General features: G+C 42.5%; 1 long non-coding RNA gene across 1 annotated transcript; it reads right to left on the bottom strand.

The window, feature by feature from the left end:
• Positions 1–2,928: 2,928 nt before the first annotated feature.
• On the bottom strand, positions 2,929–20,139 carry LOC138421638 (uncharacterized). The gene is made up of 2 exons (XR_011249567.1): positions 20,051–20,139; positions 2,929–4,548 (listed from the first exon to the last, which is right to left on the bottom strand). It is a non-coding gene; the product is annotated as an uncharacterized lncRNA (long non-coding RNA).
• Positions 20,140–20,470: the final 331 nt, after the last annotated feature.

Raw genomic sequence — 20,470 nt, 5'->3', positions numbered from 1 at the left:
CAGTGCGCCATCCCTGACCACCCTGTCTCATGCATTGAACCTGGACTGGTCGTCTATTTCACATATGATAATATACATGTCTCAATGCTATTCTCTCAAATCATCCCACCCTCGCCTTCTCCCACAGTCCAAAAGACTGTTCTTTACATCTGTGTCTCTTTTGCCGTCTCACATATAGGGTCATTTTTACCATCTTTCTAAATTGCATATACATGCATTAATATACTGTATTGGTGTTTTTCTTTCTGACTTACTTCACTCTGTATAATAGGCTCCAGTTTCATCCACCTCATTAGAACTGATTCAAATGCATTCTTTTTAATGCTGAGTAATATTCCATTGTGTGTACGTACCATAGCTTTCTTATCCATTTGTCTGCCAATGGACATCTAGGTTGCTTCCATGTCCTGGCTATTGTAAAGAGTGCTGTGATGAACACTGGAGTACACATGTCTCTTTCAATTCTGGTTTCCTCAGTGTGTATGCCCAGCAGTGGGATTTCTGGGTTGTATGGCAGTTCTATTTCCAGTTTTTTAAGGAATCTCCACACTGTTCTCTATAGTGGCTCTACTGTTTGCATTCCCACCAACAGTCTAAGCGGGTTCCCTTTTCTCCGCATGTGGTCGCCATCTTGAAACCCTTAATTTTCTGTTATAATTTGTGTTTTGTAAGTGAAGTTCAGTGGGATCATGGAGCCTCCACAGGGGGCTTAGAGCCTTGATTTACTTGTGCTCCTATCTCCTGCCACCTCTGTTGGACAAGTTTGGGGCCTCCCACTCCCTAAGATGGCCCAGTTATTGCTTCTGTCTTCTACCTCTGGTGGGCGCATGGATGTGGTGGAGAGAGGTTTAGGGGTCAGCATTCGCAACCCATATTGTGGGACGAGGCTCTAGACACCTATGCGGCTCTCTATTCACCTCAAACTGCAGGGTTGCACATGCAAAAAGAACAAAAAAACAAAAAAACAACCCACCTTAACAGAATGCAAGAGAGACCACAGAAGAAACATCTTTTTCTTCTGCTTTTGTGGACAAGGAACCCACTTTGCATCTGGAACCATAAATTATATTAGCTGTCTCTGGAAGAAAAAAGCTAGTAGGTGAAATTCAGGAGGCTTTGGGTCCAATACAGCTTTCAGTTCAGTCGCTCAGTTGTGCCCGACTCTTTGAGATCCCATGAATTGTAGCACGCCAGGCCTCCCTGTCCATCACCAGCTCCTGGAGTTCACCCAAACTCACGTCCATCGAGTCGGTGATGCCATCCATCCATCTCAACCTTTGTTGTCCCCTTCTACTCCTGACCCCAATCCTTCCCAGCATCAAAGTCTTTTCCAATGGGTCAACTCTTCACATGAGGAGGCCAAAGTACTGGAGTTTCAGCTTTAGCATCATTCCTTCCAAAGAACACCCAGGGCTGGATCTCCTTGCAGTCCAAGGGACTCTCAAGAGTCTTCTCCAACACCACAGTTCAAAAGCATCAATTCTTCAGCGCTCAGCTTTCTTCACAGTCCAACTCTCACATCCATACACTACTACTGGAAAAACCAGATGGACCTTTGTTGGTAAAGTAATGTCTCTGCTTTTGAATATGCTATCTAGGTTGGTCATAACTTTCCTTCCAAGGAGTAAGCGTCTTTTAATTTCATGGCTGCAAACACCACCTGCAGTGATTTTGGAGCTCCCCAAAATAAACTCTGACATTGTTTCCCCATCTATTTCCCATGAAGTGATGGGACCAGATGCCATGATCTTCGTTTTCTGAATGTTGAGCTTTAAGCCAACTTTTTCACTCTCCTCTTTCACTTTCATCAAGAGGCTTTTTAGCTCCTCTTCACTTTCTGCCATAAGGGTGGTGTCATCTGCATATCTGAGGTGATTGATATTTCTCCTGGCAATCTTGATTCCACCTTGTGCTTCTTCCAGTCCAGTGTTTCTCATGATGTACTCTGCATACAAGTTAAACAAGCAGGGTGACAATATACAGCCTTGACGTACTCCTTTTCCTATTTGGAACCAGTCTGTTGTTCCAATGTCCAGTTCTAACTGTTGCTTCCTGACCTGCATATAGGTTTCTCAAGAGGCAGGTCAGGTGGTCTGGTATTCCCATCTCTTTCAGAATTTTCCAGTTTATTGTGTTCCACACAGTCAAAGGCTTTGGCATAGTCAATAAAGCAGAAATAGATGTTTTTCTGGAACTCTCTTGCTTTTTCCATGATCCAGTGGATGTTGGCAATTTGATCTCTGGTTCCTCTGCCTTTTCTAAATCCAGCTTGAACATCTGGATGTTCATGGTTCACATATTGCTGAAGCCTGGCTTGGAGAATTTTGAGCATTACTTTCCTAGCATGTGAGATGAGTGCAATTGTGTGGTAGTTTGAGCATTCTTTGGCATTGCCTTTCTTTGGGATTGGAATGAACACTGACCTTTTCCAGTCCTGTGGCCACTGCTGAGTTTTCCAAATTTGCTGGCATATTGAGTGCAGCACTTTCACAGAATCATCTTTCAGGATTTGAAACAGCTCAACTGGAATTCCATCACCTCCACTAGCTTTGTACTTAGTGATGCTTCCTAAGGCCCACTTGACTTCACATGCCAGAATGTCTGGTTCTAGGTGAGTGATCACACCATTGTGATTATCTTGGCCATGAAGCTCTTTTTTGTACAGTTCTTCTGTGTATTCTTGCCACCTCTTCTTAATATCTTCTGTTTCTGTTAGGTCCATACCATTTCTGTCCTTTATCAAGCCCATCTTTGCATGAAATATTTCCTTGGTATCTCTAATTTTCTTGAAGAGATCTCTAGTCTTTCCCATTCTGTTGTTTTCCACTATTTTTTTACATTGATTGCTGAAGGAGACTTTCTTATCTCTCCTTGCTATTCTTTGGAACTCTGCATTCAGATGCTTATATCTTTCCTTTTCTCCTTTGCTTTTCGCCTCTCTTCTTTTCACAGGTATTTGCAAGGCCTCTCCAGATAGCCATTTTGCTTTTTTGCATTTCTTTTCCATGGGAATGGTCTCGATCCCTGTCTCCTGTACAGTGTCACAAACCTCCATTCATAGTTCATCAGGCACTCTATCTATCAGATCTAGTCCCTTAAATCTATTTCTCACTTCCACTGTATAATCATGAGGGATTTGATTTAGGTCATACCTGAATGGTCTATTGGTTTTCCCTACTTTCTTCAATTTAAGTCTGAATTTGGCAATAAAGAGTTCATGATCTGAGCCACAGTCAGCTCCCGGTCTTGTTTTTGCTGACTGTATAGAGTTTCTCCATCTTTGTTTGCAAAGAATATTATCAGTCTGATTTCGGTGTTGACCATCTGGTGATGTCCATGTGTAGAGTCTTCTCTTGTGTTGTTGGAAGAGAGTGTTTGCTATGACCAGTGCATTTTCTTGGCAAAACTCTATTAGTCTTTGCCCTGCTTCATTCCGCATTCCAAGGCCAAATTTGCCTGTTACTCCAGGTGTTTCTTGACTTCCTACTTTTGCATTCCCGTCCCTTATAGTGAAAAGGACATCTTTTTTGGGTGGTAGTTCTTGTAGGTCTTCATAGAACCGTTCAACTTCAGCTTCTTCAGCGTTACTGGTTGGGGCATAGACTTGGAGTACTGTGGTATCGAATGGTTTGCCTTGGAGACGAACAGAGATCATTCTGTCATTTTTGAGATTGCATCCAAGTACTGCATTTCGGACTCTTCTGTTGACCATGATGGCTACTCCATTTCTTCTGAGGGATTCCTGCCCGCAGTAGTATGTATAATGGTCATCTGAGTTAAATTCACCCATTTCAGTCCATTTTAGTTCTCTGATTCCTAGAATGTCGAAGTTCACCCTTGCCATCTCATTTGACCACTTCCAATTTGCCTTGATTCATGGACCTGACATTCCAGGTTCCTATGCAATATTGCTCTTTACAGCATCAGATCTTGCTTCTATCACCAGTCCCATCCACAACTGGGTATTGTTTTTGCTTTGGCTCCATCCCTTCATTCTTTCTGGAGTTATTTCTCCACTGATCTCCAGTAGCATATTGGGCACCTACTGACCTGGGGAGTTCCTCTTTCAGTATCCTATCATTTTGCCTTTTCATACTGTTCATGGGGTTCTCAAGGCAAGAATACTGAAGTGGTTTGCCATTCCCTTCTCCAGTGGACCACATTCTGTCAGGCATCTCCACCATGACCCGCCCATCTTGGGTGGCCCCACATGGCATGGCTTAGTTTCATTGAGTTAGACAAGGCTGTGGTCCGTGTGATTAGATTGACTAGTTTTCTGTGATTATGGTTTCAGTGTGTCTGCCCTCTGATGCCCTCTCGCAACATCTACCATCTTACTTGGGTTTCTCTTACCTTGGATGTGGGATATCTCTTCACGGCTGCTCCAGCAAAGCGCAGCCACTGCGCCTTACCTTGGATGAGGGGTATCTCCTCACTGCCACCCCTCCTGACCTTGAACGTGGAGTAGCTCCTCTCGGCTCTCCTGTGCCTGCACAGCCACTGCTCCTTGGATGTGGGGTTGCTCCTCAGCTTTACCAAGAAGTTATTCTAGATAAAATCAGATAAAAGCAAAAAACCCCTTAGGTTCAGATCCAGGCAGCAGAAAGCCTGTGCTAGGAAGACAGAGAAAGAACACAGAGCTCAGGGCATTCCTGTGGGCAGAGTGGATGGCTTTTCCCACACTGGTAAGAAAGGGTTTTCAACTCTTGGCCCTAGGAGTTATTGCCCTTCTGGAGTGTGTGTGTGTGTGTGTGTGTGTGTGTGTGTGTGTATGTGTGTGTGTGTGTGTAGGAGGGAGATGTGGGAGTCAGTGCTTCCTGAGTCACTTTCTGCAATCTTTATTGCGATTTGCCCCTTTGTTTCCCTTTTTTTTTTTCCATTTAGAGGAATTATTCCATTATTCGACATGAGATTTGTCCCAGAGCTTCAGCTGTTGTGTGTGAAGATTTCTCTTCAAAGAACAAAAGAGAACTATGGTAGATTCTGCAGGCTGGGCAGACCCATCAATCTTGCCAGTAATTGAGTCTGCCATTGGTGAGTAGCCACTTGGGAGGAAATTGCTCACCCATGTGGAGTGAATGAACTCTTTCAGGGTGCAGGGCTCCACAGAGGGCTGCACTGTGGCCTCCTGCCAGACAGAGTCCTTGTGATGCCTGGCTCAACTGCACACTCAGGTACAGGCCAGGGACCAATTTGTTCCTCTGGTCCTGCAGATAAGCGTCTGTTTGCTCTCCCTCTTCCTGGTCCTTCCTGGTTTAGCAGTGCTGAGGTACCTTTTCAGAGGTCTTGACATTTAAATGCATGAGGGCTTTCGGTGGTGAGAATAAAAAAGTGGACCTGCCAAGAGCGTGGAGTCCCTTTGTTTGACAGAGGGAGAAGCAAGCAACAGTAGCTTTATGACATCAGAGTGAAAGCTGATGAGGCCATTCCTCCTTCCAGTCAATTAATCTCTGGCCCAGTTGAAGCCAACTCTTTAATAAAGAAATGCCAGCTTCATTGGTGGTTTCTCCATAATTGTTCTAAACCACTGACTTTCCTTTTTCTTTCCTCTAACATATTCCAAATAAAGCCTTGTTGCAAGAGAGCTTGAGTTACCCATCTCAATCAACGATGTGAGATCACCTCCTTTATCAGTCAGAGGCGTTGGAGATAAGTAAATTGATAAGGAAGTGGAATTCCTGTGTTTATACTTTCAGAGGATTTAACTAAGAGAACATTTAGCTGCCAGTCCTTCCTGTTTTGAAAGAACCCCTTGCTTAGGGGCCAGTGACTGAGTTCACATCTTCAATATTCTACATAAAATCCTTCAAGAGAAAAGTCCTCCCCTCCTCTTGAATGAATTCCATGGCACAAAAGCCTTTGTGCTTCTTAGCTATTTGGAATGGCATGGTACCTTGGAGAAGAGAGTCAAAATCTCCCAATGATCTTTATGAAACAGCAACTATAGTGAAACTGTGGTGTGGTTTGTGCCGTGTTGGTCAGTCGTGTCTGACTCTTTGTGACCTCATGGACTGTAGTCCACCAGACTCCTCTGTCCTTGGGGATTCTCCAGGCAAGAATACTGGAGTGGGTGGCCTATCCCTTCTCCAGGGGAACTTCCCAACCCAGGAATTGAACTGGGGTCTCCTGCATTGCAGGTGGATTCTTTATTAGTTGAGCTACCAGGGAAGCCCATAATGGAACTGTGATAGAGCAAACAGCTTTGTGTAAGATACACTTAGAGTTTCTAGGCCCATTCATTAGAAAGAATAGAGGATAATGCTCTTTCCTGGAGAGGACTGAGCTAAAGGAGACATCTTTATACTGGGGACACTGTGAAGAGTATAAGAAGTCAGATCACAAAGATGAGTTAATAATTTAGTTGTAGACAAGATTGTTGAAAAATAACCCCAAAACATGTTGTTCTAAATCTCTCAGCAATAATCAGCTTGGATTATAGTCTTGTGTTGACTTGTTGACCTCTCCCACTTGCCGAAGTCCTCTAAGCTGAGTATTTGGAACAAATATAATCCTTAAAGGCTTAGTAAGAGAAAGAATGAATAAAAAGACTCGTTTCTATATGTTATGAGGTATAGGATCAGGAGAAGCAGTCAGGGCGTGGTGACACCCAGAGCAAAGCACTTGATTCCTTCTTATGGCCTTTGCCTCCACCAAGCCAAGATGAAAACATTCAAGGAGAAAAGCACTCCCTGAAGGGAAGGACGTATTGGCAGCACCCTGCTTGTCTTAAGCAACATTAAACAATGTACAGCTCTTGATAGACGAGCTAGGAATTTGGAGTGTATATGCCCCTGGGAAATCAGCCAAAACCCTTCATGGCTATATATTTTAAATCTATAGCAACAGCACTGAGGAACTGAGGTTTTTCTCAACTCTGACCCTCATAGGGCTCCTCCCTGGCCAAAGCTGCTTTCCCTTTCCCCTGGTGTTCTCATTTCACTCCCTGGAAGAGAGCAAAATGTTCCACGTGGAATTTTATCTTTAAATTTCTGCAGGCAGTGAGGAGAGCTCAAGGGCATGTCTAGGGAAACAGAAGGGCCCAAGTGTGTAGCCTCTTTCTCATAGTGACAAACACTTAACACTTCAGTGGTCTAAATCAAGCACGTTTAACTTGAGGCCTTTGTCTAATGAGGAAAAAAAAAATTTTGACAAACAAATTTTACATGGTTCAAGTAAAATCAAGCTATTAACCAGAATTAAAGGCCACAGTCAGCCATCCTTAGTATATCTAAACTGTCATCTAAATAGACGCTTGAGAAGACGTAGGTGTCTGGAGTAATGCTCTTTCTCAGTCCAACCTGACAGGACAGGGATACTTATCAAGAAATGAAACTCCTGTCAGGCATGAACATGCTCAGTGGCCTCCTTCAGTGCTGAGCTTGACTCTGTCACAGCACAGGACTGTGCTTGCATACCTGGTTTACCAGAAGACCATTTTGTGTCTGACAGCTGCTACTGTAGCTACCTTCTTTCTGATTCCTCAGAGGCAGATTAAATTGTCTTACTTGCTTTTGCCTCATATAGAGAAGAGCACAGTTTTATGAGCTTGGCTGGTGTGGTGAAAGAGCAAAAGCCTGAGGCTCTGAAATCCTTCCCTCCTGGGTATCTCAGGTGAGGCTGATTTACACCCCTGACCTGAAACAGAATGGGAATGGTGGTTCCTCCAGAATAATCAGTTCCTTCTCAGTTTCCACTAGCCTCATCCTGCATCCAAACCCTAGGGCTGAAACAGGATCTGTGTTTGCAGATAAGGCATTGTTAGAAGATGAAAGGGGCAGTCAGGTTCACCACCTGACAGCCTTGACTACAGGCCAGGTTAAGAGGTCTGGTTGGGGAGTTAACAGACCCGGGTGCAGGTCCTACTGTTACTTATTAAGTGTGTGTATTACTGGGTTTTTAGCAGGAAACAGAAAAGTGAAAGTGTTAAGTCACTCAGTCATGTCCAGCTCTTTGTGATCCCATGGTCTGTCCATGGAATTCTCCAGGCAAGAATATTGGAGTGGGTTGCCATTCCATTCTCCAGGGGATCTTCCCAACCCAGGGATAGAACCCAGGTCTCCCACATTGCTGGCAGATTCTTTACCACTGAGCCATCAGGGAAGCCCTTAGCAGGAAATAGAGGACACATTCAGGTGATTTGAGGAGAGTTCAATAAAAGGACTATTTACAAAGCAAGAGCCAAGTTCAAGGAAAACAACTGCAATATTTGGGGCTATTGACATGTTACCATCTCTAGGACAGAAGGAGAGAGGGAAGAGGCCGTGTCTGGAATACAGAGGATAATTCAGGGGGTAAGGAATACACTTGCAATGCAGGAGACCTGGATTCTATCCCTGGGTTGGAAAGATCTGCTGGAGAAGAGAATGGCAACCCTCTGTAGTATTCTTGCCTGGAGAATCCCATGAACAGAGGAGTCTGGTGGGCTATAATCCATGGGGTCACACAGAATTGGACACTACTGAGCAACCAACACTAACACTCACTGGAAAGGAAGTATGTTGGCTAGAGGGACAGAGCTCATTCGCTGAGATCTGGTAGGAAGGGAGCAGGAGAAATAAAGATGAAGGGCCCACTCTCTGTTGCCCACCCTGCCTCCTTCACATTGGCTGGGCCCAGTAAGAAGCCAGAATCCCAGGAGTTGGTTGCTGCAGGCCAAGGGCTTTTCAGGCACAGTGGGCAGAGTGGGAGAAGAGAGTGGAGAAGGGCGGAGAAAGGTCTCAAGTGGTGAATGGAAGAAACTGGGCACAGGGACCATGGAAAGACTTGAGTTTAAGTAATTTGCCTCCCTCCTTGTGAAGGGAGCTCCACTTAGTCCACTGAATGGGTAAAATACATTAAAAAATGATTTGTAAGTGGTGAACTGAAATATAGTTTAATTGAAAATATTTACTTATTGTTTCCAAGAGTATGTTATCAAACAATTCAAACTGTGCCCAGATCTGGGAAGAGTTGCAAGAGACAGTGATGCTGATTCAGTAGCAGAAAATCACTCCCATGCCTGCTGGCCATACTGCATTTTGATTAATTAGACGCTGTGGGTTGGAAAGGCCAGCTTTCAGAGTTGTGACCTTGTGACCTGAAATTTCAGCTCTTTTTCAGTTTATACATAAGCATGTAGCACATTTTCTTCTGTGAGGGGCTTTAGAATTATAAACCACAAGTGTAGCATTATTGGGAAGAATGTTGTCACTTACTTATTTGCTCAATACTCATTAAAAACAATCTATGTCATAGCTTTGCTACTCTTACCATAGATTTCTTCTCCTTCCCAGTGGAAGTTGGCAGGCTTTCAAATCTTGAGTAAAGAAAATGTGTGCAGGCTCAATATCATTTTTGGGAAAAGAATATATAAAAAGTTGATTTTTTTTAAAGATTTTTTTTTTTTCTTGAAGGCTTATCACCCTAACTAAAAAAAAAAAAAAAAAAAAGCTGTTTATTTGGTTGCACTGGGTCTTAGCTGTGGCATGTGAGATCGTCTATCTTTGTTGCAGCATGCAAGAATTTTTAGTTGTGGCATGTGGGGTCTAGTTCCCTGACCAGGCATCAAATCTGGATCCCCTGCACTGGGAGAGCAGAGTCTTAGCTACTGGACCACCAGGGAAGTCCCTGAATTTTGTTTTTTAAAAACTAATGATTCTCTCATTTATTTTTTATTACATTTAAATTTTAACTCTATTATTTGCTTGTGTATATGTGTGTGGATACACGAGACCTAAAAAGCTGGAGAATCTGAATTTCCTATGTGTGTGTGCTCAGTCGTGTTCTCGACTCTGCAACACCATGAACTATAGCCCACCTAGGGCCTTTGTCCATGGGATTTCCCAGGAAAGGATACTGGAATCGGTTGCCATTTCCTTCTCCAGCAGATCTTCCTGACCTAGGGATTGAACACCATGTCACGTGTCTCCTGCATTCACAGGTGGTTTTTTTACCCCCGAGACACCAATTTCCTGAGTCTCTTAGTACTGAGGAATGTGTGCTTCTAAAGCAGCTTTGTCGCTTAATTTCCTTTTCTTTCTCCTCCTCCTCTCCTTCCCCTCCTCTCTTCTTTCATTCTCTTCTCCACCCCTGCTCCTTCTTTATTCCACACAGTCAGGCATGAGCACATTCATTTAATACCAATTTACATCTACCAGGCACTTTTCCAGGCTGGAGAGATACAGCAATGAACAAGTGAGAAAAACTGCTGCTTATATTCTAGTGTGGGAGATAGATGATAAATATACAAGTACATGTGTGATGTTGGCAACTGCTTGGGAGAAAAATAAATGGAAAAAAGGGAAATAGGGAGAGTTGAGCTGCACTTTTTCAAGAAGTGATTGAGGATCTTTCATATTTAACAGCATAGAGAACACTAAACCAAGGTAAGATGAACTTACATGTATATTTATATTGCAAACAGAAACAATTCTGGTTCTTAATCCTTTAACAAAGACCTCTGATAACTCAGTGAGGTTCTCTGAGTCCTGCATTTCCCACCTGCAAAGTAACAGCAGTGGAGTGGGAGTAGGGAGGTAGAAGTGCTCTGACTACAGGGAGATGAGCCTAGTGCTGTATGTAAATATCATACGCAAAATCACAGCCAGTTCTCTTGGCATCACTGTCAACATACATCCAGAATCAGATCACTGCTCCCACGGCCTTACAACCACCTTGGTCTGAAGCACCATTATGTCCAGTCTGGTTAATGCAATAAAAAATTAGTGGCCTCCCAGCTCCTAACTCTAGGTGCATCAGCTACAGTGAGCCTTGAAAGAGCTGGATCTTGTTGGCTCAAACCCTGCATTGGCTCGCAAAGTCCTTTCAGTGGCTGAGACCCGTTCTGACCGTCTCACACCCTGCCCTCACTCACTCCCCTCTGGCCACACTGGCGTCTTCATTCTTTCTTGAATGTCAAGAATTGTCTGCTTTTCAGGCTTTCATGTTATCTTCCCTCTGTCTGGAACACTTCCCTTGACTTATGCGCTTCACTATCAGCCTCATCTTCGCTCAGTGCTCTTCTTTTCAGGAAGCCTAGGTTGCCCACCCTAATGCAACATCTCAGCTCTCCCCTTCACCATGTCTACCCTTGACTCCCATCTCTGGCTTGACTTTCTTCTTGGCTTCATAGTACTCACATCTGATAACATTTCTAAATAATTGCCTTAATATGTATATGTGTGTTGCCATTTGCTGGAAATAACTCCATGCTGCTCCTGCTGCTAAGTCACTTCAGTCGTGTCCGACTCTGTGCGACTCCAGACAGCAGCCCACCTGGCTCTGTTGTCCCCGGGATTCTCCAGGAAAGAACACTGGAGAGGGTTGCCATTTCCTTCTCCAATGCATGAAAGTGAAAAGTGAAAGTGAAGCTGCTCAGTTGTGTCCAACACTCAGTGACCCCATGAGGGTGGCCCATATGCCAGGAACAGTGCATGGCCCTGAGCAAGTGCTCAATAGCTATTTGTTTAGAAATAATTAATGCCATACTTTATGTGGGGAGATTAAATGCACATAACAAAAACCAGAGAACAAGTCAATGCAAACTATAATCAAACTCTAAAAATTGTCATTTATATATATATATGCTTTCCCTAACTCCTTATTTTTCTTGGTTCAGATCACTTTTCCCCACATTCTTTGGTCATATCCTACTGCTATGGAATGAATGTTTGTGACCCCCTGCCAGATTCATATGTTGAAACCCTAGCATGAAGTGTGGCTATATTTGGAGAAGGCGCCTCTAAAGAAGTGATTAAGATTAAACTAGCTCATAAAGGTCATAATCCCACTGGACTGGTCCTTATAAGTAGTGACAACAGAGAACTTGCTCTCTCTTTCCGTTCTTGCTCAAGCACCCAGCAAAGGTCATGTGAGCACACATCGAGAAAGCTACAAGCCAGGAAGATTGACTTTATCTGGAGCTAAATCAGCTGGCACCTTGATCTAGCTTCTGGATTTGTGAGAAATAAATTCCTGTTGTTTAAGCTACCCAGTATATATGGTGCTTTGTTATGATGGCTGGAGCAGACTAACACACCTATCCATGTTCTTAGACTCATCTTAACCACTTCTGCTCCATTAAATCATTGCCAACAATGTTTGTCTACATGAATATCCATTTTCTGACTTTTGATAGCATTTTTAGATACATGAGAAACATTGGGCTGGATGAAGCACAAGCTGGAATCAGGATTGCTGGGAGAAATATCAATAACCTCAGATATGCAGATGACACCATCCCTATGGCAGAAAGTGAAGAAGAACTAAAGAGCCTCTTGAAAGTGAAAAAGGAGAGTGAAAAGTTGGCTTAAAACTCAACATTCAGAAAACTAAGATCATGACATCTGGCCCCATCAGTTCATGGCAAATAGATGGGGAAACAGTGGAAACAGTGTCAGACTTTGTTTTGGGGGGCTCCAAAATCACTGCAGATGGTGATTGCAGCCATGAAATTAAAACATGCTTACTCCTTGGAAGGAAAGTTATGACCAACCTAGACAGCATATTAAAAAGCAGAGACATTACGTTGCCAACAAAGGTCCATCTAGTAAAGGCTATGGTTTTCCCAGTAGTCATGTATGGATGTGAAAGTTGGACTATAAAGAAAGCTGAGCACCAAAGAATTGATGCTTTTGAACTGTGGCATGGAGACGACCCTTGAGAGTCCCTTGGACTGCAAGGAGATCCAACCAGTCCATCCTAAAGGAGATCAGTCCTGAGTGTTCATTGGAAGGACTGATGTTGAAGCTGAAACTCCAATACTTTGGCCAGCTGATGTGAAGAACTGACTCATTTGAAAAGACCCTGATGCTGAGAAAGATTGAAGGCAGGAGGAGAAGGGGACGACAGAGGATGCAATGGTTGGATGGCATCACTGACTCAATGGACATGAGTTTGGGTAAACTCCAGGAGTTGGTAATGGACCAGGAGGCCTGGTGTGCTGCTGTCCATGGGGTCGCAAAGGTTGAACACTGCTTGGGGCCAGCGTGAGGAACTCTGCCCATGGCAAAGGTCATGAGGAAGAAGGCTTGGCATACGCAAAGGCGTGATCAAGCCTCAGGAAACCCCCTGTTCCCGAGCATCTACCCCCCAAACTAGAGTCTGTTTCATGCTCTCACCTACACCTCTGACTTTACAGGGGGCTCTCCCCCATCACCATTTCTCTCGGAGAAGGAGTAAACGTGCAGCTCCAAGTCAATAAAAATTCCTGGGCATGACAAGAGTGTTTCAGCTTACGGACTCCTATGAAGGTTATCTAGCCCACCTGTATAGGTTCGTCCGGCCACATGTGATTGTTTACAGCCTCCCAACCTGAGAGGCACAAGATGTTTTAGACTTACTAAAGGCAAATTCCTTTGGGAAGTTGGAAATTGTCAGTATAGTGGGTTGGTTAGGAATTATATTGGTGAAGGGTTTTTTCATTTGTTGTGCCAATAATTGCTGCTAATTCCCTGCCCTGGGTGTGACAAGGGTGTCTCAGGTCAAACCTCTCTGCTGACAGACTAGCTTGTGTGACAGGATTATCCATACTCCTGCCACTACAGCACATGATTGTTTACTACCTCTCAACCATGAACAGCACAGAGTTTTGGAGTATTTTGAGAATCTTAATTAGCATAGGGCTTTTCTCATTGTTGAGTCAATGATTGCCGCCAGGCCTCCATATCCTTAGGCACCTGGGAATATATTAATCAATGTATTTGGAATATAGAAAAGGAAATATAGTAGTTTTTAAGGTTAGCAATACTAGACTTTTTGAGTTAATGGATTTTCTCTTTTGCAATAGATCACTGTACTTTGTTATAAATCACTGTGTCCTTCCTATGCACAAATGTAACTATCACTATCTTAAGACTAAATAGATCTTAAGGGGAACATTGGGGAAAGGATTTTCGTTTGTTGGGCTGATGTTTGCTGCTAAATCTCCATATTCCCTGTCCTTATAATGAATATAACTAGCATATAGGAGAAATAAGTATTAACCTTTAAGCATATAGGAGAAATAAGTATTAACCTTTAAGATTAATCATGTTAACCTTGGGTTAAATAAATTCCTTTCTTGACTGTAACTCACTACACCCTCACCCTATAGGAATGTAACTTTATTTGGAGGGTGGTGCCTGGTTTAAGAAAAATCACCCTTGGAAAAAATGAGTTTTTTCGTTATTAGAAAGAAAGGGTCGTAAAATGTCAGCAGGTCTCATGCCCAGAAGATGATGTAAAACCCTTAAGACCTTTTTTTTATACATATATGTGAAGTACCTGATTTTGATAAAGGTCAGGACTGCTGACCCCCATGTGACTCTGTATTCATCCCTATGTGTAACAAAAGGTATATAAGCAAACTTAAAAATAAAGAAATCGGGATCAGTTTCTGGAAAGACTGATTCCCCCATGTCTTTTCTTTCTTGCTCCCCATTTCTCTGGCTGAATTCCCATCTGGAGCATGGATGCTATTCCATATAAACCAAGTTATTCAGCCTCTTTTTCTCCACTAATTTTCCTGATACACTATCCGTTTCTAATCTCTCTATATATCTGTAATTAAATATGTATTTTTCCAAGGACGCCGACTCTGTCCCCACCTTTGAATCACCCTGGATCCACCGGGGCTGGATCCCAGCAGGACACGACTGAGCGACTGAACTGTACTGAACTTAGATACGTGACAATATTTATTTGATTATAGTTTGCATTGACTTGTCCTCCGTTTTTTTTTCTGTCTGCATTTAATCTCCCCACATAAAGTATAAGCTGTTTTAGTATGAGGGCAGAGGCTGAAACAAATGAAAGTTCACGGTGCCAAGTTCTCTTTGAGGAAAGTAACTGTGTCTCACTCGTAGGGAGGATTACAGAATTATTTTATTGCCCAAGGTCACACAAATGGTTTTAACACAAAATCAGATCCAGTTTTCATAAATCCTAGGTCAGGACTCTATTTCTGAGCAAGGACCATTTGGCACACCACAGAAAGGGCCCAAAAGGTAGACACTGAATTTATAAATAAATGAGACTTTTAATAAAAATATATTTAGGGTAAAATGTAGTTTCTAAGGACACCAAAGCATGTCTTCCTAACACTAAACTAAGGAATGAGTCAAGATACGAGAAGTAAAATCCTGGATCTCATCTCATCTCTCAATTACCCAAAAACGTCATGTACCCACTTTATGCTGTGTGGACAATTGACAGTGAGACTGAAATAATGAAGAATAACAAGAAACTAAGGGAAGGAATATGAATAATGCATTCATTGATCAAGCAGGCAGGCAACTGAATGGTATAGGAGGATAAACACATTGAGATAATTACCCTCGTGAAAAAAATAAGCCACAACCCTTTGATGAATAAGGTTATGGGAGAGGGGAGACTGTTGTCCTGACTTAATCAGAGCTTCCTTTTCCTGGCTTTCCATAGCATGTTTTGTGTTTGGGTTCCCAGGTCAGCCTGGAAAAGTCTCTTCAACTCCAAACATTCCAATTTTAGAGTGAAAACTAGATCAAACTGAAAATAGCACTGTTTACTGCTGATGGTTAAGGGAAAAAAAAATGTTTCATTTGAGAAAGAGAAAATGGATACACATTCCTGTAGAAATTCTGGAGGAATTTTGGATATTCCTAAATCCTTGAATAGTGGTGTTGCTTATTATGTCTACATTTTACTTGTAAAGGCACAACTTTTGTTTCATTTGATAGGTACCTGCCTACTACTACTTTTTCACATATCAAACAAGTCAAGAAAAAAATGATTGGGAAAATTTTTTTTAACATGTTTAAAAGATTTTTTAACACGAAAATGGGCAAGAGGAAGCAAAGAGAAAGGGGTCACAGAAAGTGTGGCTTAAAAAGACAGCATGCTTGATGCAAGCTATTATTTATCAAATAGATAAACAAGATCCTACTGTATAGCACTTGCAACTATATTCAATATCCTGTGACAAACTATAGCAGAAAAGAATATGAAAAAATATATATGTATATATAACTGAGTAGTTTTGCAGTACAGCAGAAATTAACATGGCATTGTAAATCAACTCTCAGTTCAGTTCAGTCACTCAGTTGTGTCCGACTCTTTGCAACCCCATGAATCTTAGCACGCCAGGCCTTCCTGTTCATCACCATCTCCCAGAGTTCACTCAGACTCACGTCCATCGAGTCCGTGATGCCATCCAGCCATCTCATCCTCGGTCATCCCCTTCTCCTCCTGCCCCCAATCCCTCCCAGCTTCACAGTTTTTTCCAATGAGTCAACTCTTCGCATGAGGTGGCCAAAGTACTGGAGCTTCAGCTTTAGCATCATTCCTTCCAAAGAAATCCCAGGGCTGATCTCCTTCAGAATGGACTGGTTGGATCTCCTTGCAGTCCAAGGGACTCTCAAGAGTCTTCTCCAACACCATACTTCAAAAGCATCAATTCTTCGGCGCTCAGCTTTCTTCACAGTCCAACTCTCACATCCATACATGACCACTGGAAAAACCATAGCCTTGACTAGACGGACCTTAGTCGGCAAAGTAATGTCTCTGCTTTTGAATATACTATCTAGGTTGGTCATAACTTTTCTTCCAAGGAGTAAGCGTCTTTTAATTTCATGGCTGCAATCACCATCTGCAGGGATTTTGGAGCCTAAAAAAATAAAGTCTGACACTATTTCCACTGTTTCCCCATCTATTTCCCATGAAGTGATGGGACCAGATGCCATGATCTTCATTTTCTGAATGTTGAGCTTTAAGCCAACTTTTTTGCTCTCCTCTTTCACTTTCATCAAGAGGCTTTTAAGCTCCTCTTCACTTTCTGCCATAAGAGTGGTGTCATCTGCATATCTGAGGTGATTGATATTTCTCCCGGCAATCTTGATTCCAGCTTGTGTTTCTTCCAGTCCAGCATTTCTCATGATGTACTCTGCATATAAGTTCAATAAGCAGGGTGACAATATACAGCCTTGACGTACTTCTTTTCCTATTTGGAACCAGTCTGTTGTTCCATGTCCAGTTCTAACTGTTGCTTCCTGACCTGCATACAGATTTCTCAAGAGGCAGGTTAGGTGGTCTCGTATTCCCATCTCTTTCAGAATTTTCCACAGTTTATTGTGATCCACATAGTCAACTTCAATAAAATTAATTGAAAAAAGAGAACATGCTTAATGAGTGAGCTGGAGATGTATAAAAGAAAGGAAGAGCTGAGTGTGTGAATAGTCCGGTGCAAGCTGATGGGAAGAGCAATGATTTGAAATCTAAATTGTCTTGTATTTACATTCTGGACTAATTGTAATTCTGGACAAATTGTTCCCTTTACTTCTATGACTTAATTTTTTTTCATCTGTAAAATGACAAAATCTTTGCCATATAGACGTGAAGAAGGAGCATTTCCAAACTCATTCTATAAAGGCAGTATTACCCTAATACCAAAACCAGACAAAGGCACCACAAACAAACAAAAAGAGAAATTCGTCCCTGATGAACATAGATGAAAAAAATCCTTAACAAAATATTAACAAACTGATTTCAACAATACATCAAAAGCATCATATACCATTATCAAGTAGGATTTATTTCAGGGATGCAAAGATGGTTCAGTATCTGTAAATCAGTCATTCTGATAAACCATTATCAACAAAGTAAAGCATAAAAATCATTTGATGATCCACAGACTTAGAGAATGAACTTCTCGCCAGGAGGGAAGAATGGATGAATGAGATGGTTAGGGAGTTTGGGATCAACATGTATATTCTGCTATATTTAAAATGGATAACCAACAAGGACCTACTGTATAGCACAGGGAACTCTGCTCAATGTTGTGTGGCAGCCTGGGTGGGAGAGGAGTTTGGGGGAGAATGAATATATGTATGTATATGGCTGAGTACCTCTACTGTCTACCTGAAACTATCACAACATTGTTAATTGGCTGTGTGTGTTAGGTTCTCAGTAATGTCCAACTCTTTGTGACCCCATGGACTGCAACTCACCAGGCTCCTCTGTCCACAGAATTCGCCAGGCAAGAATACTGGAGTGGGTTGTCATTCCCTTCTCCAGGGGATCTTCCCAATCTAGGGATAAAACCTGGGTCTTCTGCATTGTGGGCAGATTCTTTACTGTCTGAGCCAATATAAAATAAAAATTAAAAAAAATAGAAATATAAAAAAATAAAGTGAATTTGTTGAAGGAGTAAAAAAAAAAAATTGAATCACTATGTTATACACCTGAAACCTATATATTATGTCAACTATATTTCAATAAAAAATAAATACCCACCCCACACAAAAACAAAAAACAAAAAACAAAAAACACTTAGTGGTTGAAAGTAAGAACAACAGGATTGGTGTGAGGATTAAAAGAGAGAATGTAGCTGAAGCTGAGAGTAGGGGAGTCTGTAAAAGACAGTCATCAGTAAGAGTACTGAGGGAGGGGACATATGTTATACCTATGGCTGATTCATGTTGATATATGACAGAAACCAACACAACATTGAAAATCAATTTATCTTCCAATTAAAAAAAATTAAAGTACTGCTGCTGCAGCTGCTGTAAGCCCGCGGGGTAGGAGTATGCACAGGGGCAGCAGGGACAGAGCACTGCCTGGTTATTGTCTGCTATGCACCGGAACAGGAAGATGGGATGGAAGAGGGCCCGAGAGAACTGAGGAAGAGCAGAGCACGCATATGTTGGGGACTATTCATATGTTACATGCCCATGGTGGAAGGAAAAAATGCATCAAAGAAGGTATTATACTGTGCTCTGTTCTGCAATGGAACTTAGCGTAGCCTCAACTTATTTTCATTGAGAAAGTAGCACAATATCTCTGGGATCTTTATCTGCTAGCACTTTAGTGTTGATTGTGAATGTTCCAAAGAAATGAGGGTTATAGCTCCAGGGCACCATCTCTGAGAAGCCTTGTGCAGTAGGGGAACAACAGAAGCATTGCTCCATGGAGCACTGTATCTATAGTTATCATTTCCCCAGGGGACTATTAGAACACAACCAAGTCACAATGATATTGCAGTAAACAGTAAAGGACCTTTTCACATCTTTTCTAGGAGCAATTTCAATCTTCGCTTTGTGTCCAGCTTGGCTAATGCATAGCCTTGCTACCCTAGGCTGACTTTTTCCTCTCTCTTTCCTTTTACCAAGAAGATTTTCAGCTGGGGTATTTTTTTTGAGTGGGGATGGTAGGGAGAGAGGATATTAGGAAAAGGAGAGAAATTTTTTGAAATACACTTGCCAACTGACTGTCCAGATGGGTTTTGTGACCAGCCCCTTAATGAGAGAAGTAGTTGATCACCTCTGCTGCTGCTGCTAATTTGTGTCAGTTGTGTCTGACTCTGTGCAACGCCATAGACGGCAGCCCACCAGGCTCCGCTGTCCATGGGATTCTCCAGGCAAGAACACTGGAGTGGGTGGCTGTTTCCTTCTCCATGATCACCTCTAGACCCTTTCTTTTCACAACTCACAGTCAAATCTCAATCTGTTGATTGTTTCTTACATCTGTATATGTGGAAAGCTTCTCTTTGCATCATCATCTTTCCACTGGTTGTAATCCAAAACCTTTAAAGAATCTCAGGGAGCCTGCTGCATTCATGGAGGGATATCTTTATTGATTATTTAGATTTCCGAGAGGTGACCATAAGTAACTTAAAAAAAAAAAAAACTTAATTGAAAAAGAAACTGAAGATTCTATATGAACAAGAATCAATTTTCCAATTTTCTGCAGAAGCTAAAATTTATGAGAAAGAATGCAGAGTTAGCCCGTGACTTGGTGGTGTGACCAGCACTCTTCTCTGGGATGGGAAAAAGACATCAACAGATACGGGACCTAAAGGGACTTGCCAGGCCCCAGGAACTCTGCATAGGGGCCCAGAGTTATGAAAGTCTTCCTATTCACTATTATGGAGGTCCCACAGTCCAAGGCATTGCCTAGTTATTAAGATATTGTGTCCAAGGCAAGAAAAACCCACTGGGGTACTGAACAGAATATTCTAAGAATCTTTTAAGTCAACAGCTCAGCCACTTGACCATGAGGAATGTGCCCTCCCGAGGGATGCCTGGAGAAGACGGAATGTGCACCAACAGTGGGGCCTTACCTCATCCTCCTCCAGCTCTGTGGGCCTTTGCTCTGCAACGTGATAGCTGGACCTCCCGGCTTCCTGCGTCTGCTCTCTGCAAAACTGCCGAGTGCGCTAGACTCGCCTTCCAGTCTATCCATTTCAAACTCCATGACACGCTCCTGCTGCCCCCTGGCTGCTCAAAACTTATTTTGGGGAAGGCAATTCATTAAAATTTGCCAACTGATAGCCTGTTTGCAGATGTTTTATCTCGAGTCTTTACATTTTAAATTAAAACTAGTAAACAACATTTGCAATTCAGGAGGCAAAATTACAGCTTCTCATGGGAAAAAAAGGAGAAGGCGATGGCACCCCACTCCAGTACTCTTGCCTGGAAAATCCCATGGACAGAGGAGCCTGGTAGGCTGCAGTCCATGGGGTCGGGTCTGGAAGAATCGG

Source organism: Ovis canadensis, chromosome 16 (genome assembly GCF_042477335.2).
Source record: "Ovis canadensis isolate MfBH-ARS-UI-01 breed Bighorn chromosome 16, ARS-UI_OviCan_v2, whole genome shotgun sequence".
Taxonomy (NCBI): Eukaryota; Metazoa; Chordata; class Mammalia; order Artiodactyla; family Bovidae; genus Ovis; species Ovis canadensis.
This window is presented reverse-complemented; position numbering and strand designations above follow the sequence as displayed.